This window comes from Heliangelus exortis, chromosome 13 (genome assembly GCF_036169615.1).
Source record: "Heliangelus exortis chromosome 13, bHelExo1.hap1, whole genome shotgun sequence".
Taxonomy (NCBI): Eukaryota; Metazoa; Chordata; class Aves; order Apodiformes; family Trochilidae; genus Heliangelus; species Heliangelus exortis.
Genome location: NC_092434.1, coordinates 1,843,095 through 1,862,664, shown reverse-complemented (window position 1 = coordinate 1,862,664; position 19,570 = coordinate 1,843,095). Strand labels below are relative to the sequence as shown.

Genomic DNA, 19,570 nt, shown 5'->3' with positions numbered 1-19,570 from the left:
AATTTTTTTTGTTGTTATTATTTCGTAAATATTTCATGTTACAGACTAGAAAGGTGGAGGGAAAATTGGGGGAAAAGATCTGGATGCTTTCTCGCTGCTGGGGTCTGAGCAAGGATGCTGCCCGCAAAGGGGGGGTTGGGGGGGAGCAGCGCCGGGCCCCCCGCCCAGGTGATGTTTATGGCACAGAAAAGTCCCAGTATCCCGGCATACAATGGCCACACTGTAAATACGTCCTTTCCCATCATGTCAGACGCTAAGATCGTTAGTTTTGGCTGGAAACAAAATATATTACATGCAAACTGCTCTGCCAGTGGGCAGAAAACACACACTGCTGCTGTAATGTTTCTCATTATATTTCCCCTTTGTTCCTAAAAATGACTGAGTTATTGCATAATGCAGAAATCGAGGAAAAGGGAAAATATATCATCAGGTTCGAAACGAAGACAGCTTGACAGTTAGAAAGGTAAATGTATGCTCGATTTATTTTATATAAAACAATTCCTCTCTAAAACCAGTTGTCGAAGTAAAAAAAAAAAAAATCCTATTCAGACAAATAAATTGTTCGTCTCCTCTACGTTTAATCCAACCTTGAAAAATCTCCAGAAGCTCGTCAGAAAGGTGGTGTGTTTGGTTGTTTTTTTTTCCCCCTTTCTTGATTCTTGAGTTTTCCCCCGAATTTTGTGTGCGTGCGTCTTATTAAGGTAATAAAACTCAGTTTTCAAGGTTTTGGGCGCCTCGAGGGTACAATGAGTTCGGATGTCAAATGCATCAAATAACTAATGAAGGGATTTCAAAGGTCTCCAAAGTGTCCATAGCAGCAATTTGTAGCTTTTCATAAAGGTAAAGCCCATTCTCGACACGCTCCTGGAGTGTGTTTTGTCTCACGGTTTTCCGGCTGCTCCAACTTCAATCTTTTCTTTTATTTCGATTTTTATATCGTTTATAAACGCCCCAGACTCGTTGTCATAGGGGTTGTGGTCAAATCAGGTTAAATCATCATCTTCAAGCAAGGTCACGCCAGAATTATTCGGAAAGGGCAAGTGGAGGGGGGGGAACCCCAAACATCTGCATCACGGGGTGTTAAAAAGGGGATCGAGAAGGTAAAACGATATGGGGGGGAATCCTTTCCCAAGAAAACATTTCACTATGAAAAATTCTTGTTTGTGAGGGAACGGGAGGGAAAGTAGAGCTGCTTTTTTTGCACGCTTTTTTTCCTCCCCCCTCTCCCCGTCTCCCTTTTTTCCCCCAATTTTTTTTTTTAATTTTTTTTATTTTTTTAACTTCTTCCCCCTCCCCCCACCCTTCCCTTCCATCTCTCTTATTTCAACTTCTTTTCTGCTAACCAAATACTCTTTCTGGGTGCGCAGGAGGGTGACAGTGAGGGATAGGGGGGGGAGGCTGCGGTGGGTCCGCGGCTGCTCCCGGCGCTCCGCCCGCCTGCGCTCGGCTCTCGCCCGGCCCGGGGCACTCGACTCCAATATTTTACCCCTGATTTGTTCTTCATTTCCCCTTTAAACTGATGTTAATTTAGCAAAAAGAACCCAAACCAAAACAAAAAAGAAAAAAAACCAACAAACCCCAAACCGTCCCATCCCGCATCTCATCCGTGAAGTTTCGCAGTTTCCAACCCACCCCCGGGGATTTCGGGGTGGGTGTTTCTGTAATTCCTGGGCAAATGAATTTGCCTTTGCCAGCTTTCTCCAGCCTTTTGACAAATCCAGAGCTCAATTAGCATCGCTGCAGAGCAGTACCTTTGAACTAAGCTTCTATAATAAATTACCCGCACTCCCACTTGCAGATAGCGCTGGTTTGTTCCCCTCCCGAGAATTAAGCGGTCAGTAAAGGAGCTCTTAAGGCGAACAGGCCGGTGTCTGCTGGAAAAACTCGTTGGCAGCTCGCTCTGTCATTAATTATGAACTCTTCTCGGCTGCCAAATTAAAGACATCACCCATAAAAGTAGGGGGGAAAAAAATCGGAAAAAAAAAAATTAATAAAAATTAAAAATCTCTGCTGGATTTTTGCAGCCGTATTGCAGGGTGTTTTTCGGCGCGGTAGGAATGGGGATGAAGATGGGGATGAGGATGGGGAAGGGGATGGAGAGGGGCCAGGGGCCGAGCTGCGGGACTGTTGTCACCCTGAAAACAAAAGGGCTATTCTGGAGCCCACAGATCAGCAGCAGTAAAAGCTTTCCTAAGGCACAGATCTCTCTATGAGGTTAGAACAGCAGTGTTAATCTTCTATTCAGTGTTTACAGAGCCAGCTCATCCGTGGGGTGGGTGGAAGGCAGCCAGCTCGCAAGAGAACGCGCTTTATTAAAAAACACGGAGTTCTGTTGGTTTTAGCAGTGACCCCGGAGCGTGTCCCGCATTTTTGGGGGAGGGAAGCTCGTCTTGCCCGGGGCTCCCCCCCACCCCACCCCCTCAATCTCGGCCCCGCACTCTCCGGGGGGCGGCAAGAGGAGGGGGGGATAGGGGTGGTGGCATCACCTTCAGCAGCATCTGGCGGAGCCCCCTCCTCACCTCAGATCCCTGTGAGGGTCTGTGGTGGGTGACCTTCCCCTAGACAGGAGCCTAAAGAAGCCATCCCACCTCTCGGCAATGCGCGGCTGCCCGCGGAGCTCCTTCCCCCCCCCCTCTCAACGATGCTGCTCCCTCTCCCCCTCCCCTCCAGCTTCCCCCCTCTCTCAGCGATGCTGCGCTCACGGAGCTTTTATTTATTCATCTGTTTGTTTGTTTTACGTAAGGAGGGGGGTGGGAGAGGTGGCTTTCGGTCCCTGTCAGCAGGCAGAGCCCATCATTTCGAAAACGGCTGAAGCAGGGGGAGGAATGGGTGAATTTTGGAAAACTTAGGAAAAAACAGGCGCAAACCCAACTAAATAAATAATAATTAAAAAGAATTCTTTAAACAAACAACCCAAACAACATCTCTCCTTACTACACTCACTTTTAGAAGAAATACCAGCACTCAACTTGCTCATTTCTCCATCCCGTTTATCCCATCCTGTAGGAAAGGAACCCAAGTCCTCGGGAAGGGCTGCGCACCCTGCGCGGGTGTCCAGGGAGCTGCCTTTTAGCTCCTTTCGGGAACAGGAGGGTATTTTTACCGGACAGGGAGGCACCGGGGGGGTTGAGGGGTGGTGAAACGAGCCCTGCCGGCCCCCCCGCCCCTGCCGCATCGAGCAAAATCAGCAAAACCGGGCGGCCGCACCCGCGGGAGATGCTAGAGGTTCCGCGGCTGCGTACCTGACCCCGGGGGATGAATTTCCGCCGGGCAGAAATACCGCGGTACCAGGGGATTGCGGGTCGGAGCGCTGCACTCTGTGCGCGTTGTTCCGTCCGCGGTGCGCAGCGCCCTGCGCAGCGCGGGGCTGCGCGCCGGCCCTCGCTCCCCTCCCTGCCAAAACGCGCGGGCCCCGCGCGAATTCGTTGCATTTCCTCGATTGATTGTTTAGTTAAGAGATTTTGCCAACTTCCTGATGGTTCGTTTTCTGATTCCGAAAAAAAAAAAAAAAACCCAAAAAAAAAGCTAGAGGGAGAGAACCGCATTTCCTTTCTTGACTTAAGAGGGAGAGAGAGAGAGAAGCGGAGGCTGGGGGCTGGTGGACTCATCGAGCTGTATGTACTGGACTTTTTCTGTTCCCTTTCTCCGTCCCGCAATTCTCCTCCTCCTCTTCCTCCCCTCCGAGCCCAGGGGTTGCCCCATCCCCTTCCCCACTCCGAGCTTCTGCCTTGCAAAATCCCACCGGGCTCCTGGGGCAGGGGGGATGAGGCACTGCTGCTCCCCTGACCTTGGTTGGAGATTTTGGATTTGCTTCCTTTACTTTAAATTGCTTTAAATGTAATTCTTACATTATTTTTTTCCCCTCCCCTCGTCTTCTTATTTCACATTTTGCATCCTATCCTTGCAGTGCTTGTGGCTACGAGAAGGGATCCAGCTGCAGAAAGAAAAGTAAACACAGAAATCTCTTCCACTCGCTTTTATTTGCTCCGGGTTTTCTGTTGTTGGGCTCGTCTGAGTTTATTTTAATATTATTTCGATTTTTTTTAAACTATTTTTTTATTTTTATGAGAGCAGCAAAGCTACCCTTTGCATCATTTTTTTTTCCAGCTCTACTGTCTTCAACCCTGCCCTTAACTCCACTGCTTTTAAACCTGCATCTTTCTCACAGTTGATTTTTAAACTTACCATACTAGAATACATTTAGAATTAAGTGTGTGGAGGGGGAGAGGCTGGAAACCTTGGTGGAAGCTTTTTTTATTTAAAGAAAATTAGTCCTTCCCCCCCCACCCTAGCCCTCCTTTTAAACTATTTTGTGTGGGCTGAGGTTTCTCATTCAGATCAGCCCTGACTTCAGATGGGTTTGCAGCAGGTCAGGAGCTGAGGACAAGCAGGGCCCTATCCCAAACCTCCTGAAATCAGCAGGAGCTTTGGATCAGGCCCTACAGAAATAAAGGAGAGAAAAATCCCCAGTATAGTGCAAAGGAAAATACATATGAGCTGGGGAGAGTGGGGCTTTGTTGGGCTGCAACGGGGAGAGCAAAACCCAATCTTCCTTTTGATAATCTTACACCCAAGTGTGTTTAACTAGGCTGGAAATCTTCCAGCATCTTCAAATTTGGGCCTTGGTTTGGGAGTCAGTCCTAAAAGCTGGTCCAATTTTCTTTTCTGCCCCAGGTCAAACCCCAGATTTTTGGAATATATTTTTATACGTGTGCTACAGACAGAACCTTGCACGTGTTTGTCAGCACTGACCCAGGCCTGCCTGGGAATCCCTGCAGAAAAGCATTCCTGGGAAGGAGCACAGACAGACAGACAGACAGACAGATGTTTGCAAGGCAGCAGAAAGCAGCTACAAGGTGCAAAGGGCAGCTCAGGGCATATTTATCCTCTGTGTCCCTGTGCCTGTGTGTGTTGGGATGTGTGAGGGATGGGGAAGCTGAAAGTGTGTCACCACCACGTGTCCCCAGATTATTTTCAGGTGGCTTTGCAACCGGGGCACCTCTCTGAATTTTCTGCCTCAGAGGAACAGGGGATTTCTCTGAGGATAATAAATCCAAGCAGCCACATCAGCCCTGCATCCCATGGAAAAGCAAGGTTTGGGCTTTAGGGGCCACGAGCATCTGCTTGGGAGACAGGGATGGCTTGAGATGGGACTCAGTTCAAGTGTTGACACCTAACGAGGCAATCTAAATATTTTTCCAGCCTTTGCTGCAGGTCTTGTTATTCTCCCACTGAAACTATCGCTTTGTAAATTTTTAAAAAATTATTTTAAATTTTTTAAAAATGATTTTAAATTTTTTTATGCTGTTTAAGCCAAGATTTCTTATCAGGAGAGACTTCTGTGCGAGGTGCAGGCTCTCCATTAGGTGGCATTGCGACTTTGGCAGTGCAAGAAGCAGCAAGTGGCTTCCTCTGTTGGTCAAATTCTGCTGCCGAGGCGTCTATTTGCCTTGCAATTCAAAGCGTATTTATCTTTTCAGCACTTGTTCTATGCTTATAGTACAATTTGCCTTATCAACACACAGTTTAATAATTTTTAATCGGGGAGGTTTCTCTATAGAGAGAATTAAAATCAATACTTTCTTGCCCTGGCTGGATGTTTCATCTACTTTTTATGCAATTATAAAAATAATTGCTGACTCTACAGCACTTAAAAGACATAACACTCAAATATAATGTATAAAAGATTACACACAGCATTTCCCTGTTTTCCAAAGCTTCAAACAGCCTGAAAATGCAGCTCTTACCTTGGCAAGGTAGCTGCAAAAATTGGCAAATGAATTTCACACTTACAGCTCGTGTTCTGCACAAAGATATCATGGCAAGAAGAAAAGAAAATGTTTTTTGAGTATGTAGAGCACAAGTTGGTTTTGATCTGAGAGAATGCAGATACTGTTTTAAATAATAAAAATAATGAATATTCTAATATATGTGTGTATATATATATATATATAAATTAAGGCAATTTTTTTTTCTACTCATGATTCTGTCCATGGGAATTCTGCTTTTACACCTCATCTCAGCATTTTTTTTCATTTGAAAAAAAATCCTTTAATTATTTAAAAAAAAACCCTTATTTTTTTGCAAAGACAGGGACTGTTTTAATCATAAAATAATTAGCCTAATTCGATTCACACTGGTTAAATCTCATTAACTAAATTAGAGCCAGTCCCTTATTTACAATGAGGTTAGGAAGAGCAGAATGAATCTCAAACTGTTTGCTACTGTTTGCTTTGTTTTGTTTTTTCCCCCTGACTTCTTGCTGTCACTTAATTTAAAGGGCAGACTTCACATTTATACTCATTTGGGAAAAATGTTCTGAAGAATTAAATCTATTTTCCTCTCAAGCCACTGTGTTTAAAGGAGCTTCCCTGAAATGCTTTAAACCATCCTGACTCACAAAGACTGAACTGTGTATTTTGTCAAAGTTTTGACTGGTAAGCTGGATGGGAAATGTTAGCTTGCTATATATATATATATATGATGAAATATATATGCATATTAATGGCTAAATAGATTTTAAATAACTGGGTTTTATTTATTTAGAAAAAATATTGTTATTTTAGTCTATGAAATTTTCTCGCAGTACAAATAGTTTCCCACTTTTATTTTCTTTACATTCGTTTCCCTGAATTAATTATCTGAATAAATGTTAAAAAGTTTGATTTGTTGGACTTCTTTTAAGTAGCTATACTGCCTTCCTGTGCTCTCAAGGGATGGAATACTCTGCTTATTTTGACAACTCAAGTTTTCAAAAGCTTTTTTTTTTTTCCCCTCTTTATTTTTTTTTTTAATCTAGTGAGTACAGAAGAACACTTTTATTTGTATATGAGAGACAGTAAAAATGAATAAAAATTTCACTCTATTACTTTAGATTGCTAGACTCCAGAAATAATAAATTGATACATTTCAAAACGTAAGTTTGAAATATTTTCCCAATAAACTTCTGCAGAGGGTGAATTAATACCAACATATATATCAATATATCTGTAGAAAAGTGACTTTAAATCTCAGGAGCCCAATGGGAACACCTTAATCCTGTTCTGCACCAATTAAGCACAGTGATGACCAAAATCTTGTTTGTTTAAAGGTCATTTTTCCCCTTTGCAGAGTCAGGGGGGGCCACGGCCATAAAGTTACGTGGCTCATTCCAGCAAATTTGTGTTGGGTTATCTAAAATTGTAGAAATTCAAACTAGGTTTTGCCCTTGTAGGGAAGAAAGGGACAGTGAGCTGAAAGGAAACCAGCCCAGCCAGAGCAAAGCCTGAGTTTTAAAAGAAACATTTAAATTGGTTAATTATGCTACACTGAGCTTCTCAGCATCTTCTGCATGAAGGCACAGGCACATTATGTTCCTGTTTCAAGCAATGGGTAACTTTTTCTTTCATTATTTTGCCTTTTTATGAAGGTGTATTTGCTAGGGAGGTTTGGTATATTGTGGGTTTTTTGGTTGGTTTTTTTTTTTTCTGTTTTGTTTTGGTTTTGTTTTCTGAAGTAACTGCTGTCACTCATCACCAATATTCTAGCAAACTGGAATTTATGCCCTGCTCTTGGTGCAGTAATAATGATATCATCATCCTGAAACAAAGCAGGGCTTCATTTGGAGGGCAGAGGATTATTATCATGAGGGAGAAATCCCAGACCAGATCTTAAACTAGGAGAAACTGGTGAATTCCCATGAAAAATCAACGAGGAGCTGGACTGATTTTTAATTTTTTTTTTTTTTTTTTTTTTTTTTTTTTTTTTTTTTTTTTTAATACCACCCCCCTGGGTAGAAGAAAACTGATATCACAGTCAACAACCTCAGATCTTAGCCTGATGGGTGGAAATTTCACCACCCATTACCTGCTTTTGACCTTTAGGAGGGCAGCAGAATAAGCAGAGGGCGAACGCCGGGGGAACGGCACGGGCGCCCAAACAGAGTTTCTCTTTCATACAGGGAAATGAGATGGAAGAAAATTGAAATGTATTTGTCTGGAACAGCTCGCAGCGAGGATCATCCCCTCTTAAAAACATATATATACACAAATGATCAATGTGGCAAGGGGAATTCAGACTTTTCCCTGGCTTTTTCTAGCACGGCGAGGCCCCGGCTTGGACCGCGGCGCAAACTCCTGGAAAGTTCAGCAGAACAAACAAACAAACAAAAAAAGGGGATGTGTAAGCTCTCAGGGTTCAGGTTACTCTGCTTGCCTACTCATCACCCAGCACCGTCTCTTCTAGTAATTTTTAACTACATTTTAAGGTCCTTGCACACTGCAAATTGGATGGTTTGACTCCTCTTCATGAGAGAATCAAATATGCGCAGCGTTTAGGGGAGTAAGAGATCGTGGGATGAGGCTTGAGAGCTGCAAATTGTGGTCTTGGGCAACGATGCAAGTCTAAATAAATACTTAAAAACTCCAGGAAAAGTGCTGCACAGTCCTTCGAGTGAAAATGAAATGGTAATAATAACCATTTTTAAAATCTCGTGGAAGGTCCAAACTCTGCTGTAAGGTAGCAGTGAAAATTATTCTGGAGTGATGACTCCAAAGGCCAGTTCCTAATAGCAGGAAGATGGCAACTCTGTCTTGGTGCCTTAATAGCAAGTCAGCAGGAATAGATGCCCTTGCCCAACCCTGGTATGGGTCTGCCTTTATTTCAGCTCTTGATGGATCAGGGTTTTCGGGGGGCTGCCTTTCCCATTACTACTGGACTATTTGAGACATTTTCTTACCTTGACGGTGGTTTTTTTTTATAAAAAAAAACCACAACAAAAGACATAAAAGCCACAGGCTAGCTGTGATGCTGACTGAAGGTGTTCACAACCACCTTCCCACCAGCCTTAGGAAGTGTTTCAAGCCCAATGCCTCCAAAGCACAAATCCTGTCACCAGCAAATCTCTGGGGCTCCCACACGCAGCCGGCACGAATATGGATGGGGGGGTTAGGGAAGTATTAGCTGCTGAATGAAAGCAAGGAAAGTCTCTTTTTGCTCATGCTTTTTTTTTAAAAAAAAAAAAATTGGTTTTAAAAGCACATATTCTATTTATTCAGTTTTGAGTTTGGCTGAGGTTTGTTATAAAAATAGTGCCATAATTTTTTAAGAAACATTTTCTGTTTGGATAGATTAACTGTACACGCAAGCACTTTAGCTTTTGATTCCCTTCAGTAATAGAGTAATATTCATTGCTGGCATCAAAAGCTGCTCTTAATATAAACAGTTTGGGAAATCTTCCATGCCAGGCTGATAAAACCTCTTTGAAATGTGGGGTGGTAATGAGCAATTGTCACAGCATCCTATCCCCCCTCTCTGCCCTCAGGTCCCAGAGGCATCACCTGCAGAAGAGCATCTCCTCCCGTGCTCTGCTGCAAATGCCCAGTGGAAAAAAATCAATTTGAGAACAATTTTATTGCTGAGCCAGTCGATTGCATGAGATAGCACTGTGCTTGTCAGGGGGAAAAACAATACAGGTGTCAGGACAAAGTGGGGTCCCCCCTTTCCTACTGTACTTCTTACATCTGACCCTGTGGCACCCAGCAGGACCTTGGTGTATTTTTCCCAGCTCACCTTGCCTCCTCAGCTCCCCTTTGGAGCAAATATTTTTCTTTCTATGAAGTGTGGGGGAAGCCTGACTGAAATGACAAGTGCTGGGGAGCCAGCAGATGGGATGCTGTCCCCTTCCCCTCTGCCCTTGCTTCCACAGAGCTCCTTGCACCCTTTAAGCTGTGTGCTCCCAGGTTGTTTTGCAGCTCCCCAAGAATTCCCCTGATGGTTTGAGAAGCTTATTTATAGCCAGCATTTTGTGTCTGCTAAATCAGGGCAAGATTCACCTGGGGTAACTTTCCAGGGGTGTCCCTGTGCTGCCCTTCCCAGCCCCAGCACAACCATCTGCTCCGGGCTCGGGTTTTGCCTGGAATTCTTTTTGCCTCCCAAAGTCCTTTTGTGAATCCTGCAGGATTTTCTGAGCTGGTATTTTTCTGATATATATTCAGGCCTTTGGAAAAGTTGTATTTTGGGGGTTTTCTGTTTTTTTGCAGTGTTTTTACTCCAGTGCACACACAGAAGCACTGCAAACACAACCATGAATGCACTCAGACTCTGATTCTTCACTGAGCAGCTCACTGCTCTTTTGACATTTTAATTTCACCTCCTATTTTTTTTTTTAAGAGAATTAGTGGTAACCTTATCTCTCATCAAACTCCAGGATTTTGTTTAATTCAATTACACCTATCCACTTTTTTTTTTTCCTTTTTGGGCTTTACTGAAGTGACACAGAAGGTTATATTTCTGTTTCTGAGAAAACTGAAACCACCCTGCAGTTACCTGCATTTTTTTTTTTTTGCCTGTGTGTGCCCAGTAACATCTCTTACACACCTTCAAAACCAGAAAGTTCTCTTTTGTTCTTTGTTACATATAACAAACCCATTTTAATTATGTTCCATCTTCAAGGAGTGGGAAAACATTGCAGAAGCAGTGGCGATGGTAATAGAAAAAAATATTAGGAAGGCCCACACCTTTTTATGAGTTCTTTTTGCCATGCTTCCTGTTAGCTTCCATCCTCTTCTCCTTGTCTGTGAGACAGAAATCACCTTGGGACTGGGAGACGTGTGTTTCTCATAACAATGTGGCCAGGAAAAAACCTTCCCTTTGAATCCAAAGAGATTTTCTTCTCCAAGAGTCTTGAGGGAGAAGCTCTGCTGCTGCTGGTATTTATCAGCCTTTCCACCTGTCTGTGGGGATAATTCACTGGGGTTAATATCAATCCCAAAGTCTTTGTTTTGAACACTGGGACCTGCTCCAGAGCTCTGTGCTTTCCTGTGGGGTCTGCCAGTGTGGGACCAGGCTGGGGTTCCTGGAGGCTGCAGACATGGGACATGGGATGCTCTCCTAGGTATCCACCAAACCAGGGGAGCTGGTGTCTGATGGAATTTTATAGAATCACAGAACAATTTGGGTTGGAAAGAATTCTTAAAGCTTATCCAGTCCCAACCCCCTGCCACGGGCAGGGACCTCTCCCACTCACCCAGGTTGCTCCAAGCCCCATCCAACCTGGCCTTGGACACTTCCAGGGATGGGGCAGCCACAGCTTCTCTGGGCAACGTGGGCCAGGGTCTCACCACCCTCATAATGAAAAATTTCTTCCTCATGTCTGACCTAAATGTCCCCTCTTCCAGTTTGAAGCCATTACCCCTTGTCCTAATGGGTCCTGTCCCTGGTTTTCTGCCTACACATGAGCTGCCAATGCTTGGGGGTTAGACAGAATTATTTGGCTACTCCTGGGAAGGGAGTTTCACCCATTTTCTTTCTGTGATACAACTTCTCAGCCAGCTACTGAACTGAGATTCCCTTGCCCTGCCCAGTTCTTTCTTTCCTAGGTAGATGAGAAGCTTGTGAGCCCCAAGGGAATAACAGGGGGCATCACCCTTTCTTTGTACCCCTCTGCCTTCCTGCGGGCTGAAGGACTCCAGTGATGTTTTGAAGTGGGTGCTGTCATGGCATTTAAGGGTGATGCAGCCTGTGAACGTTGACTCTGTTGATTTTTACACAGCTTTGCTCAAAAATTATCAAAGCTGGGGCTGGGCGTCAGCGCACATGGCCGGGCATGCACAGCTCCTGCACCACGCAGGTGGATTGGTATGTGGAAAGGTCACACCTACCCACTTCTTAGGCCTCTGGTGTGAAAGATAAAGCCATCTGGTGACCATTTGACAGCTTCAGTTGTAATGACACCATTTGGTGGAGGAATGGCTTTGAGCCACTGTTTGAAGCTGCCGTGCATCAGTTATCCCAGCGCTGAGCTCGGGATTGAGTCATCCCCCAGAAGCTGAGTTCCTGGAATGCACCTCTCTTCATCTCCTTGCTCTGATTTTTTTTTTTTTTTTTTTTAATCCTCCTAACATTTTTTTATCTCTTCAGGTCTCTCACCATGATGGGGAGTTTGGAGGGTGGGTTGTTGAGTGTAAAGAATTCCTGTTGCTGATAACCAGGAACACCTGCTGGCCCATTACCCGGAACAGGAGGAGAAGATTGGGGCATCTCCAGCAAAATTCCAACCCCCAGCAATATGGAAGTGTTTAAAGGAAGACCTGCACAGCTCAGGGTAGCAGAGATCTGAACCTTTAAATTACAGCCATTCCCGGCCTGACCAGAAAGTAAATAAACAATTCACAGCTGCATGGGCTAAACACAGAAACACATCTATCTCTTCCAGGCCTTGATTGCTGAACAAGTAATTAAGTGGGAAATGTGAGCCCTCAATGTCAGTGTGAGATGATAAAGGGCTCCAGTTGTAAATTAACTGAACTCTCCCCTCGATATTAACCCTTCAGGAACCCTTGGGTGGCAATGGGTGCCTCAGCGTGGCTCCGGTGCAATTTGCATGCAATTATTCCTGACATTTGCCCCTGGGAATACGGAGCTGTTATTTTAACAAATTAAAAAAACAACGGAGAGGGAGTGAGCACAGCACACCCTGTAAGATGGGGAGGTGGAGTCCCAGTTCATGGCTCTGCCAGGCTCCTCCATCACCTTCCCCTGGGGGCAACCTTCCCCCTGGTGAGAGCAGAGGTGTCAAAAAAGCAAAAAGCTGCTCAAGCAGTGAGATAAAGGGGGCTGCTAACTCAGATATCCATCAATGCCTTGGAAAGAGTGACACCACGGGTCACCTTGAGAAGAAAGATCCGATCAGTGACCATAAATTGAAGCATCATCATTTGTTAAGTCATTTATTAATTTGTTGTTGTTGTTGTTTGTGGTTTGGTTGTTTGATTTTTGGTTTTATTTTCCTGAACTAGTTGGAAGGGAGCTTAACTTTTGATTTTGTGTGGTATTTGGTGATTTATCTTCAGGGCTCCTGCAATCATCAGACATCATTCATTGTTCATTTGCAGAGGCAGATCTTCCAGTTCTTTCAGTTTGTAATGAAAACTTGGACAAAGTGCATCAAGTGTCCAGTTTTCAACCCAAGGGACCGAAAACTACAACACAAATAAAATTAATTCAAAAGAGACAGTATTTTTTTTGTTCTTAAACTCACCGTTTTTAAGCCATACAATAACTTTTGAGGTCTTAATACTAGTTTTGAAACTTGTGGGTTTGGCTCTACAATCTTTAGATGACTCACAAGCTTTGAAAACCTGTTTGATGCTGAGGCTGGACTTGACCTGACTGTGAAGCATCGTGTGATTGGGATGCTGGAAGAACAGATCTGTAGATCTGGATCTTGGGATCCCAAGAGCATACAGGGCACTTTAGGTGTTTGTTGGCTCCTTGCTGACTGGCAAACATGTGAGGAAGGCCAAATTTTGCTGTCAGTTTGTATTAGGGATTGGCAGAGCCTCCTCTTTGCCTCTGGCCTCACCACTTTTGGTTTGGGCAAGCTCGGTCGGGCCACATTGTAGAGTGAGAAAAGAAAGGGAAATTTATGGCCATGTTTGGCAAGGTGAAGCTTTAATTCCAGGCAAGACCTCTAGAAATAATATTTGAACTATGGCTCAACCCTGGCCCAAAGAGATGACTTCTCAGGGGGAGCCAGCATTGTTCTTTCCCATCACAGTGACTGCAGAGGAGGAGAGGAGCCCAAAAGGAGGACATGGGCAGGAGAGACCAACTCAAAACCACAACTGCAATGATGCTGGGGTCCATTTTGGGCTTCAGACAACTCAGGACCAAGGTAAGAAGTCAGCAAATGCAAGGCTCCAGAGCTAAATAGGCTGAGTCCAGGCAAGAGAGTTTCTTTTATCTACTGGTTTAGCACAAAAGTGACCCTGCTGGCATTTGGCACGAGGCATCCCAAGCTAAACAGATAAATCAAGAAGTTCTGTTGTTGCACATCTGAGCCTATTATGAGAATTTTAACTCCTGGACAAAGCTTGCTGCCCTTGGCTTTTGTGCCATAAATGTTTCATCCTTTTCTCTAAGATTCCCTCATGTCTCTGTCACCTTTCCTAAGGCTCTCCCCAGGTGAGAAGAAAGCAGTAGCAGATGCTGAAATGAGGCTCTGGTGCAGCTGCAGTGGGGAAAGACAGGGCTAATAATTGAATCACTCTCTTTTAAGGGAATTTAGTGAGATCATGATATGAATTATCTGACCTAGTCCCTGCCCCAGGAGTAGCTCTGCTCTCCTCTGCCCATGGAACACAAAGGAACAAGCAGCTCAGACACATCTTGCTGCCTGTTTTGGTACCCCAGGCATTCTCTGAGCTCAAATCTACACAGAGATGGACAATTTATTATGCATTTTTTTTCAGCTTTAACTCATCACCTCCTCTTCTTTCCCTGTTCTGAAGCAAGCTGCCTCTATTTCACAGCTTGACTTGAAGCCACAAGTGAGAGCTGTGCTCAAAATGCTGCTGTGTGAGTCTGTATCCCAGTTCAAGGAGATCAGACACCAAATCCCTGGAGCATCCCACCCTCTGGGCATCCTCCTGCTGCCAGCTCCTCCCAAGCCAGCTCCTGGGACCACCCCACTCAGGATGCCAACAGCAGATGGGGACATTGGGTAACCAAGCTAGGGATCTCCTGATTAACCAGAAAAGAACTTATCTTTCCCTTGTCCCAAAGCATCTCTCTTTTTAAAAAAAAAAAAAAAAAAAAAAAAAAATCAGCTCCATTTAACACAGATGTTTTTTTTCAGAGCTGAAGCCATGTAGAAGCAGGGATCCATCCATTTTAGGTCCTCCTTCCAGTGAGGGGCCCTGGGAACTGGGCAGGGAGACAGCAAACTTTCAAAAACCAAGCTGTGAAGGAGCAAGAACACTCCTAAAATGTCCCTTCTCAAAGGGAGCCTCCCTTTTGGGTCTAAAATGCTATCTTTGTTACCACCCTTGGTAACCTCTTTAGCAAAGAGCTGAGTGTTATGAGAAAAGTGCTGAGTATGGGTGGGAAGACAAGAAAACAAAAGGAAATGGAAGTGCTGGAAATTGATTTTCCATTTGAATCTATTCTTCTGCCTTATTATTTTTTAAGAAGACATTTTATGGAGTTTATTGCACAGCTTCATATTTTCTTTCAGGGCGTGTTATCTTTTGTGACTTATTTTAGACTTAAATAAACCTCAGTTACTAATTAAGGATAGAACTGGAAATCCAAAGATTTGCTTCTCATCAATGCCAAGAGGCAAATCCTTTAATGCTCTGGGATTTTGCTCTCTAGCTTTAAATTTCCCATTGGTATTTAGTAATCTGCTGATTGCATTTAACTTTAATTCTTTGGTCTTCAGAGTTTTCAGGCTAAAGCACTCACTTACAGTAGCCCTGCATGTTCAGGGCAATTAGTTAAGAGCTGTAGTGTTGGTTGTTGGGGTTTTTTTTATTATTTTTATTAAATTCCAGCTTTGTTTTTCCTCTTGAGTTCCCAACTACTGTGTTATATCATCCTAATAAGAGTTGTACTCTGGCTGGACAAATGGCAACATATTGCAGTGTCCTGTGGGAGCCATGACATCATTTCCAATTTACTTATCTGAACTCCTTCAAAAATAAGAAGAGTGATTGGTGAGCAACTGAGCTGCATTTTCACTCCAGCCCACCTCTTCTTGCTCTGATGTTATGGGAACTCTGTCACTCTGCAGCTCCAACCCACGGGCTGCTCTCTGGGGGCCTCAGCTATACCTCTTTTCCACCCCTTCTAAAGGGGATGGAGAGGTTGAGTGACCCTTAAATCCATCTTCCCATTCCCGAGGTCTAAGGAGAAGGAACTGGGGATGGGAAGGAGGGGACACTGCTTACTTAAATGCATGTCCCTCAAGGTTTGCCTGCAGACTTAGAGGTGCCAAGGACACTGTCCAGGCAGTCTTGTGATAGGGTCACAGGAAAAATAATAGAGATTGGTGAAATGATTAAGAGAAGCTTGGGAAAAAAATGTTGTTTTCATGGGAGATGAAGAGAGGCCTCCTGACAGAGCTGGTCTAACCTTGGCTGTGGGCACTTCCTTGCTTATGAAATTAGGGCTGAGGGTAGGAATGTTAGAAGGGGATAAGCAGGGACTAAATCATGAAGTACTTGTCTAAATTGACCCAAACTTTTAACTTTTTCTGAAGCCACATCCATCTCTGCCCCAGGAAAGATAATCCAGACATTAAGTCTTTAATAAATCCTTAGCACTCAGCCAACTGAAATGTTTTATTTTCCTTAGCTGAGGGTCTGGCCATGCTGTCCACTCACATTTTGCAATAAGGACCTGCAAAGGGGGAGGGCAATGCCATTTTTTACAATGCTTGATTTTTATTTTTTTTTTTCCCCTTTTTTTTTTACTTGTTGTACTTATTGCAGAGACTGATTCAGGCACTAAAACTTGTGCTTGCACCTTCTCCCTTCTAACAAGAGCAAGCATTTAGCTGATCCTTTCTCAATCCAGCATCTCAGAAACATCTCCCCTCCTCCCCTAGTCAGGATGCTCTGATGTTCTTTTAAGCTCTGACTCTCAGAATCTGCACAGTTTGATTTTTTTCTAGCAAGATGGGGAAAGTAGGTCTGATAAGAGATCTAAAGCAGCATTTTGGGAGTAATTTGGGAAAAACAAAATCACTTTGTCACTCTTTCTTTCTGTAAAACCAGTGCCACGAGCTCCTGGGTACCTGAAAAGTGAGTGAGGACCAAAGGCTGCAGCTCCCTGCAGTGGAGGTGACAGAAGTGCAGGAGGAAAACCTGTTTACATCACTGAGATAACCTGTTTCTTTAAAAATAGCAAGGTCAGGGAGGCAATAAAGCTGTCAGCATGGCAATTGCAGTGGTTCCAGCAGCAGGAGGGCTGTGGGGATGCTCAGCAGGCTGGGGACCAGGAGGCTGGGGAGCTCACAATGAGGATTTGTGCCAATGATGTTTCCAGGTTAGCTCCTCCTAGGCCCATAAAAATCTTCTTTGTATTCTATTTTGTTGGCTGCTTTTTTTTTCCTCATTAGTTGTTGGTTTTTTTTTTTTTTTTTTTTCCTCAATGCAATGACAGATGGAGAGCCCATAAAACCTCATGGCACCATGTCTGAAATCCCAAAGCCCCTGAGCCAGGTGTGGAGCAAGTGGTCACTGAGCAGGCTTCCACCCAGCCCTAGGTTTGGCTCGAGGGTGTCTATTTTCTGGTCACTGGGATCCTTTGCTGTTTATTTGCTGTCTAAATGAGCACCTGACTGTGGGAATATTTCACACTGAAGTCCAGGCCAAGAGTGGAAAACCATGGAATCTGTTCAGCTAAGCAGCATTATGAAGGCACAGTCCAGGTGGGAGCACAGCCCAATATTGTTATTTTGTTAATAGTAAACACTCCCCCCCCCCCAAAAAAAAAAAAGGAAGATGCTGTGTAGGGTTCACATCCTGCTGGGACATGGGGCTGTGGCTCTTTTCCTTTGGACAGAGTTTTACCTTGGTTCAGTTCAGCTGAGCTTGGACAAGGAGTCCCAGTGATGCAACTGATGTGCATTTTGGGTGAAATTGTCCAGTATTGATACTGGTTGTGTGTGTGCAAAACAGGGCCTAGGAATAAAATATTTCTTACTATACCCAAAGTGAAAAAGAGACTTGATACCATGTAGCTTCGTCTATGAAAACAGGCAAGACACCAAGTCCTTAAGAAATTTGGGTGAAATTTTAAGGTATTTCCCAGCTTCAAATGCTGGGAAAATGTCAGGGGTTGAGTTCAGAGATGGGGAAGATCCAGAAGAAGCATTAAGCTCATAGAAGCAAAATCTTGTTGGAGTTACTGTGGCTGCCATTGCCTCACACAACTTTTCCCTTTGCAGTTCTAATTTTTGAAGAGTTTTTTTCTGTGCCTTTGTTACTTTGCACAATATTTTTGGGTGCCATGGTATTTGCTGATTTTAAGTGTGAGAGGAGCCTATTTCCATGGACTTTGTGTTCTCTGCCAGGGAAAGGGAGGTGGGGAGGGAGGAGAAAAGAAAACCTGTTCTTGTAGCACTTCCAGCTCAGAGAAAAAAAAAAAAATCATTTGTGAGTGCTTTTCTAAATGGAATAGTTCATGTGAAGCTTGCCTTTAATCAGGTCCTAATTACTCCTTGGTGTTATGGTTAATTACACTGATTCTTCACAGGTGAGCTGGACTTCTAAGGCAGTGAGGGAATTTAAACAGAATGATTTTTCAGGTTTTGGTTCTATTTACAGAGTGTGGGATGTCAATTTGAAGAAAAGCCAGGATCTGAAACTGAAATGCCTGTGTTCTCTTCATGCTATAATTGGAATCTTTCAAGACAAGATTCCAATGTTTGAAGGTGTTCACTGCAAGGTTTGGGGCCTTTCCCATCAGGTTTTCAGTGCTGATGTAGCAAGCATTCAACTCAATCTTGGCCATGTTGTATTGAACTCAACAGGGATTTTTTATCCTTTGATTTCAGGCAGAGCAGCATTAGGCCAATGCTCAACACTTTTGGTGTCCAAAAAAACCCTGTGATCCAGATAAACCTGCTCTGGATCTCCAGGCTAAGCCCTGCAAGTATTCCTGGTTTTTCCTGAGTCCCCAGTGAAGTGTAGCCTTGACTGGAAGCAAGAATTTCTTCCTTGGTTGAACAAAGCAGCAATGAAATGTTCCTGTTATTTGATGCTTCTTGGGAACAACCCTGCTCGGGAAGGAAGTTGGATGCTGTTAATTTGTGTGATGATAAAAAAAATAATAATCTTTTAATGATGGGACAGGTTTGGCCTCCAAATCCTTTGCCTCAGGGACTGGGTGTGAAGTAACTCATCATCCAGGGGTTTGCCATGAGAAGAACTCTGTCCATCTGCCAAGCTCTTCCCTGCTTGTCCTCAAGAAAGCAAGTTGCAAAAAACTCCTTCCTCCAGTTTTTCAAGGACTGTCTTCAATTTGGCTTCAGGAAAAGGTTGAATTAGTAGGGGGTTTTAAACCAGAGTTGCTTCACACTAAAAACCCAAAGAATGAGATGCATGTATTGCAGGAATCACCTACAGTGATGGTGATGGGGGTGGTAATAACTCTGTGCTTGAGGAACAAGTCAGCATTATTTTAAATCCATTCTTTCATCCAATGCAACAATAATATCTTCTGGACAAGGTTTTTTTGGAAAAGTTGAAATGTTTGCTTTACAAAACAGACATCAAGTTTCTCCTTCAAGGTGCTAAATTTGTGCTGAGCTGGTCCAAAACACGACTGCATCTGGCTATGTCTCGTGTCTGCTACTAAAAAAATGTCCTGAATTCCAGACAACCTCTGGGGCTTTGAAATAAAACTCATTAATCCTGCATTTGAATTTAATATTTGAAATTTTATCCTAATCTTTTTTTTTTTTTTTTCTTCCATATGAATTAACTTCAGAAAACTTGGAAAGGAACACAAGGGTGGGTTTTTTTTTCCTTGGATATTTTTTTTTTTTTTTTTAGAGAGAAAGACAGAACATTCTTAACAAAGGGTATAAAATTAAACTGGATTTGACCTCTGCCTTTAGCAGATTTTCCACCTGGTCTGTGCAGGAAATCAACTTCTATATAGCAGCTCTTTCATAAGGAATAACATACATGAGCCTGTAAGTGACAGTTTTTCTTGGGTGGACAACAATGTTAGTTACTTTTCATGATTAATTGATAAATGTTTTGATATGGTGCCTGGGCTCTGAGTCAAAAATCACTCT

At 43.6% G+C, this 19,570-nt stretch overlaps 2 long non-coding RNA genes across 3 annotated transcripts; both read left to right on the top strand.

The window, feature by feature from the left end:
• The first annotated feature begins 3,225 nt into the window (after window positions 1–3,225).
• Window positions 3,226–14,554, top strand: LOC139801892 (uncharacterized). 2 transcript variants are annotated; one of them, XR_011728384.1, is made up of 3 exons: window positions 3,226–3,614; window positions 11,899–13,654; window positions 14,271–14,554. It is a non-coding gene; the product is annotated as an uncharacterized lncRNA (long non-coding RNA). The 2 variants fall into 2 exon arrangements; XR_011728385.1 differs by having other exon boundaries at window positions 14,232–14,554.
• Window positions 14,555–16,232: 1,678 nt separating this feature from the next.
• LOC139801891 (uncharacterized) lies at window positions 16,233–19,186 on the top strand. The gene is made up of 2 exons (XR_011728383.1): window positions 16,233–16,672; window positions 18,323–19,186. It is a non-coding gene; the product is annotated as an uncharacterized lncRNA (long non-coding RNA).
• The last annotated feature ends 384 nt before the right edge of the window (window positions 19,187–19,570 follow it).